Below are 7,301 nucleotides of genomic sequence, written 5' to 3'. Positions count from 1 at the left end.
CAGTTATGGTGAGGGAAAGAAGCCTCTCCCAGGATGCCTTGTTCAGTTATGGTAATGTACCCCAGTTCTGCTTCCCCGGTTGGCTCCTGGTGTTAGCTACACCCCTATACCTAAGCCCAAGCTGTCACATGCTCGGGGTCATTTGTCTCTAGAACCCTTCTCAAGTTGTAGCAATAAACTGCTTTCTGTGGAACTCTAAGCAAGGACTGTTCTCGACTCCTTGCCGTTGGCTTAATATTACTGAAGCCATCCCTGCATCTGTGTGCTTATGCATGTGAGCCACAGAACCACAGGGGACTCAGTAATAGAAGATAGTCCGGAGGGAGTTATCTATGAGTCATGCAGCAAGTCATTGATGGGCCAATTAATGGAAGATAGTCCAGAGGGAGGAGGCAATGAAACACTGCCCCACCTGGTTTCAACAGCTCATGAGGATGGTAATAGAACACACTGCAACCCAGGACAGCAGGACAAGACAAGGCACACACAAACAAGTCTAACCTATCACATATTAAAGGACATCATGGAGGCACAGGGCCATTGGACAATGATCTGGGCAAAACCCCTGACAAGATACAGGTGGTATCCCAGGCTTTGGACAAGCATGGGAGGGAAGGGCACAGGGACAAAAGCACCTTCCAGCTCCACTTTCTCTCCCCATCCCGCCACCCTGCTGGCATTCAGAGCCCTCCTTCTCTGGGAAGCACTGCATTGTGAAATATCCAGATCCAAGCCAAGACAGCCTTCAAATATTACTATGTGGCTCCATTTTATACAGTATCTTCCATAAAGCAATTTATTATTTTTCTGGCAATTCACTCATGAGCAATGGGCAGATTTTCCCATTTGATGGTAACAACCATAAGTTGACAACACAGACATATCCATTGCATCTCCACAGCATCCAAATACAGACCTTTTAATAGAGGTTTTGTTGTTGTTTTCTTCAGCATACCAAGAACATCTCTTTTAAAATATATCTAGCTTGTTTGGTGTCATGGATGGTCTATTTCTCCAGCAGCAAAATATCCACTCTATTATCAGATTCTGAGTTGAAATCAATCCAGAAATACAGTGTTAGTACAATAATGACACACTTTAGCAGAATAAATCATTGCTTTCCTCACCACAAGAGTGGCTCGTGCTGCAATGAGTCACCTATTTGGAACACGTTACTCCCTATAATTAACAGCATGGCTCCCTTCCCGTCCTACATGGGGCTATGCATGATCTCACATGCTCCCTTTTAAGTGCCCATGGATATTTGATGCTCACCTACAAGGGTTGCATAATGGAGGCAATACATCTTCAGTGAAGAGAAATGACAGAATAAGAAGACTGAACCAATTCATCGCTTAATGCAAAGTGTTACTTTGCTGCAACCAGAGCATTGTGCCACAACTGATTACAAACAAGACTACACGTCCATATGGACTGTCTGCTATAGTAGTACCCATTCATTTTGGAGCCTGTATTACTGCAGAGAATAGATTATATCTCAGGTACACAGTAAATATCCCATTGAGTATAATGTCTCTTCCCAGCAAACAAATGAGTTTTGCCTCACATAACACAGTTTTATAAACAAGATAAGGAAACAGAGAAACACCAAGAGATGGGAGATGGGGAGATTTGCAAAAAGCTCAACTGATAGCTGTTTCCATGAAGGACATGCTAAAAATTCAGTGAGTTGATGTTAGAGGGAAGTCGAGGCAGGGGAGGCAGTTACAAAAGGCTTGTCCTTGCTCCTGAAAGGGAGAAAGCCCTAAAAGGTTTCCAGAGTCCTCCAGGTGTCACTGAGACAAAAGCAAACCTTTCTGGTTTCAGACATTTAGTGGTTCATGATGACCAGCTCTATTCAGGCATGCTGCAGCATTCAAAAAAATCAAACCAGAACAGTTTAAAAGTCTGCAGACTGCAAAGTGAACACATGGAGAAATTTGGCTTGTCTTTATCTCCTTCCCACTCTCTGCTTGTTGATTAGTCATCTCCAGGTACTGCTGGAGCACTCCCTGCTCAGCACAGCCCAGGAACCCTCTGCTCCCCTCAACAACTTCCTAGACAAGATATCTTGCTCAAATATTGGGTCACGATGTGGCAAGCACAACAAGAGCTGGTTAAAGGAACACTGTGTTACTACCAGTTCTACTCTCTGTGCCTGTGCTTGGGGCTACTCCTGCAGCCAGCAGTTCCCTGCTCATGTACTTTCACTGCAAAAGAAACACCCTCTTTCCTCCTCCATGCTACTCACCCTCCGGTGGTTTGCAAGGACTCAGGCTTATTTGTCAAATGCTCTGCTAGCCTAACGCAGATGGTGACAGCTCCTGAAAATTCAGTGACAAGGGAAAAAAATAAGAAGATTTTAAATCAGTCTTCCGTACATGAAGGGAGGGGTGACAGCCATGCTGGACCACCCTTACACACAGATATAGGCTGGGAGAAAATGTCACTTCCATGATTTACAGAGGATCAGCACTACTGGAAGTGTTGCATAAAATTATGGTGCTTGCATCTCCTCACCTTCCAGGCAATCTGCTGCCAGGGAGTTTGGTGGGCAAGGGGCTCCTCTGAAAAAATTAAAGCTTCTTACAGTAATTCTGCCTTGGAGGGACTGGGAAGCTCAACATTTCCTCACATTTTGGCTACGTGAGTCCAGCTGAGTCTGTGGATGTGCAATAAAATATATTTGCCATAAATGGTCAAGGTGTGGGGTTGGGGTTTTCCCTCCTTTTTCTTTCCATTCACTGGATTGCCAGATCAATGAAGAAGAGGCAGACAGATCCATGGGAGCCAGCTCAGAAAAGATCCTCACCCAGATCCAACATTTTATACTCCCCTTGATGCCCACACCTTCCATCCCTCCTTCTCCAAACTGAACAAGTAAAAACCTCTGAGACAGGTTTTTTTTGGGATATGTCAAAAAGAGAAATATCTTTATCATAAATGAAGTAAAGAGTTCGGCTTTCGCATTCATGGGATGACGAGAAATTGGTGTGAAGTTATTGCTTTTATTAGTACATGATTGAGCTGTCAATTAGTCCCTAAAGTTAAGAAAGTTTACAGTCTTATATTCTTCACTGTTACAAATGTTTAAATGCTAAGTGTTACTCTAATATTCCAGTCAAAGTTTAAAAGTTTAGACTGTATTACAAAACCTTGTAATATTTCTTGAATTAATCTTCAAGTTAAGCTGTGTTGCAGAAAGGGAAAGCCCTCACCTGTTGCCAAGGAGCTATATTTAGAAGGCTAGATGGGAAGCCTGTCACCAAGGTCCATGGAAACCATGAATTTTAATGCAGGATTCTCCCGCCAAAAATCTGGACGACATCACCGAGAGACTGCACCCCTAGCAGCAAGCGAGCCATTGGTCAAAAGACTTTACATCATAGCCTAAACTAGAGCCAATGATTTGGACTTTGAAAGGACTCTACCAATCCTCTCCTACTTTGAAGGTGGGACACTGGGCAGTGATGGGAGGAGCCAGAGGGATATAAAATTCCAGTCCCGGACTGGAGACTGCTTTTTTTGCTCGGGATTAGCGTAAGCAAAGCCTGCCACTGTGGGTATTAGGCCTGCTTCTTAGAAGACTTTTGCTTGGGACTAGCCCAAGCAAACCCCAGTGCTGTGGGTCTCTGCATTGGGTCAATAGCCATATTGGCTCTAAGGATCTTTGATCACTGTGAACCCGGATAAGCTATTTTTGATTAGGGAATTTGGTCGTGTTGTTTAATAAATTAAATTTTAAAATTCAAATTGAGTGTGGCCTCATTCCTGACAATCCTCAACCTTCCTACACCCTCTACAAAACAAGTAAGGATCATCCCATTTCACAGATAAGGAGGCTGAAAAAGCAACCCTGTTTTTTCAGGGCTTTTTCTGGTTGGAGCCAGATAGAACTGAAGAATTGTGGAAAATTGAGGAAATCATCCAGATTTGCAGCTGCCGGAGCCTCTGCCTTGCTGTACTTCCCCAGGGAGGCCTCACATATGTGGAAAAAACAGCTCTGAAAAGCAACAGTATTGTTTGCTAATGTTGGTAGCAGAATATAAAGTGGAAACAAAACCAGCATTTTTCTTTCCCTCTCCTTTTTTACATTTTCCTTCACTTCACCAGCAGGGGAAAAGAATTCCCTATGCAGGCACAGAAAAAGGGAAGAAAATCAAGCCATTTTCCATCTCCAATCAAAATGGTCACTTCCCCTTTGATTATAAATTCCAAATAAAATTACTATTGTTCCATTTCCTTTGAATGCATTACAAAAAAAGCAATTGCCATTTTTCGGTTGCATCTGCAGCCACCTTCCTCCCTATGCAATATTTTCACACCAGGTCTTTCCAGACATCATTCATAATTAACTGATATTTAGCTGACACATAGCTGATCTTTCCATTTCTCTTTCGGTTTAGCAGAGCCCTACAGACCATGGTGAGGAGGATTTCAAGCAATCACATGGTTTCCTGTACCCTTGGTCTCTCTTTCCTGTGCAAGAGAACACTGTTATGGAAAGACAGGGCATCAAACCCTGTGCTGGCAGCACCTTTCAGCGCCCTCCTCACATGGAGCACATTCTCCCAGCCCACAGATGGTGTCTGTGGCTCTGCTGTGCCCTTACCAAGATTTAAGAGGAAAGCAGAGGCAAGTTCAGAGGTTGCATGGCTCATTGCACTACTGTGGAAAGTCCACCTTGTGGCTCTTTCACGCCAATGGAAGTGGAATAGAAAATTGGGCTAAGTACAGTGTAAGCTATGAGAACATAGCTTACATCATAGTAAGCCATGAGAACAAATTGTAGCAAAACACAACTGTGTTTTGTGTTTGAGTGCTTTGTGTCCCTACATGCAGTTTAGAAACAGACACAAAGTTTGCATTAGATAAAGGATTTTCCTTGCATCCTAGTAAGCAAAAATAAAATGGACAACATACCTCCTTGCTATGTCTGCCAGTGTCACACTGAGGGTTTTGGTACCTGTCCCCCACCCCAGGTTGGATGGGGCTTTGAGCAACCTGGTCTAGCAGAAGGTGTTAGAAGTAGATGATCTTTAATGCTCCTTCCAAGCCAAATAATGCCGTGATTCTATGATCATTCCACCATGGGAGAAGCAGAGTTGCTGAAGAAATAAATTATATCCAATATGCCCAGGGATGCACTCCAAGTCCAGAAGTCCCATGCAAGGCCATACTGAATGGATAGGACTGCTTGGTAGGTTTGCATTTGGGTAGCAGTGTTGGCTATCTCCAAACTTCACAGTATGCAAGTGTCAGGACATCAAAGGGCGCTCCATGAGACCTGCTCAATCTCTTGCTGTGTATATTAGCCAAGTCACACGAAAACAAGAAGTGACACACCACAAATGCTTTCTGCTCTGCACCCAGGGTTGATGTGTGACACAGTGAGAGGAGCAGAAATAGTCTGTTGTCAGGCAAGGAGAGATGCAGTACCCTGGTGAGACCTGATAAAGCCATGCAGATCTGGCATGGCAGTGTGTTTATATGCTCCATTACATGCCAAACCCAAAAGAAACAATATTCCCAGTGTAGTAAAGCCCAGCTGCCCATGCTCTCTTCCAAGGTAAAAACTTTAAGGAAGCAAATTCTGTAATTTCAAGGACATCTGCGAATCTAAACTCTCACCAGAATGTAAATAAAAAGTAGCAAAAGCCAGATTTGCCTTGTTATCAACGTTGCCTAAAGCACTACTCATACGTGCCATAACTAGCTGGCTGAAGCATCCTTTGAATTGGTTAAAAAACTGGAGGAAAAGGAGAAGGAAGAACGGCATGATGCCACACACAAAATAATTCTTCGTTCCAGTTACACAAACACAAAGGTTGATGTAGCCAGCAAATACTGCCCATCGCATGCACTTAATTGCTTTGTAGTCTATTCATCCTGTCCGCTTAATTAAAACTCTCCTCAACCCAGAGATTTTTTTGTAAGAAACTCCAGAAACTAGGTGAAAATTGTTCCTTCATCAGTCAGTGGACTTTTTTCTTATTTATTCTTGGTTTTGGTCTGTGCCTCAAGAGAAAGATGAAAACAGAGTCAATCCCACCACCTGCATCTTGCAGAGGCAAGGACAAAGTGATGGCAGTCACGCGGAAGTGCTGGATGGTAAAGTCCCACAACCTTCCCAAAAGCATCTCCAGGAGGAAGCTGCTCGGTGAAGCCACCACACTTGCACACACGTCCACACACACACACACATGCACGGATAGCTCCAGGAATTAATCGACAGTAAGGAGCCAGGAAGGGTCTTCGTATGGGGTTCCATGGGAGAGGTTTAATGCAGCCACACACGTGAAAGGGTTGAAGGATGAAGACAGAGAACAATATAGGGGAGTGGAGAAGGCATCAGAGACCAATGATCTGAGGGCACAGGGGCGGTATGCAGCCGGGACTAGGGAATGGGGGCCAATGGGGAGCTCTGAGGGAGAGGCGATGGGGCAAGGGCCAATGGGGGAACAGGGAGTGGAGAACCTTCTAGGGCAGGGGCATATATAAGGTAAGAAAGGGGCTGGGAGGCCAATGGGCCAACTGGGGAAGCGGAACTGGAGTACATTAACATAACAGAACAGAGCATCCTGGGGGAAGCCTTTTTTGTCTCCCTAACCTGGGGAGGATATCTGATACTAGGGACTGTCTCACCAGTGGACTCTCTTGGTCCCTTGTACCACAGGCCCACCGGCCCCCACAGATGGCCACTAGACCTCTGTGCCTTCCTTGGAAAGGGCTCTTGGGGACCTCATTTTCCCAGGCAGCACTGAATTCCTCTTGCAAACTTAAGAGAGAAACCCTATTTTGGACATAATTGAAAATATGATTTTCAGTCCCTTACACACCCTCTCCAAGTAACTTCCTTCCCCCTTCCTCCCCAGTTTAATAATCTGTTCTGTAAACTTATTAAATTCTCTGTAAAGACAGGGACATCTAGTGCAGGAAACCTGAATTTGTGTGGATACAGGGATCCTGAGATCAGTGTGTGGATACAGTGGATACCTGAGAGAGCGGACATGCAGAGTAGAAAATGCTGAAAGGAGATCTGTTAAAGTGCAGATACTGTAACACGCGTACCAAACAAGGAGGGCCGTAGAAAGGAAATATATATAGGCTGATTCTTGATAGATGTTTCAGAGATGTTTATTTCTCCAGCCGCATGGCCGGGATCTGCCGAGGAACTGCTCAATCACGGGACCCGAGGGTCCTTCCCCACGCAGCGGAACACAAAACAACCAATGGGGAATGAGGCTGACCAGGGGCTAGGGAAACCCCGTCTCTCTCCCCCAGGGCCCCTCTCCCAGGGC

Source organism: Corvus brachyrhynchos, unplaced genomic scaffold (genome assembly GCF_000691975.1).
Source record: "Corvus brachyrhynchos isolate BGI_N302 unplaced genomic scaffold, ASM69197v1 scaffold444, whole genome shotgun sequence".
Taxonomy (NCBI): Eukaryota; Metazoa; Chordata; class Aves; order Passeriformes; family Corvidae; genus Corvus; species Corvus brachyrhynchos.
This window is presented reverse-complemented; position numbering follows the sequence as displayed.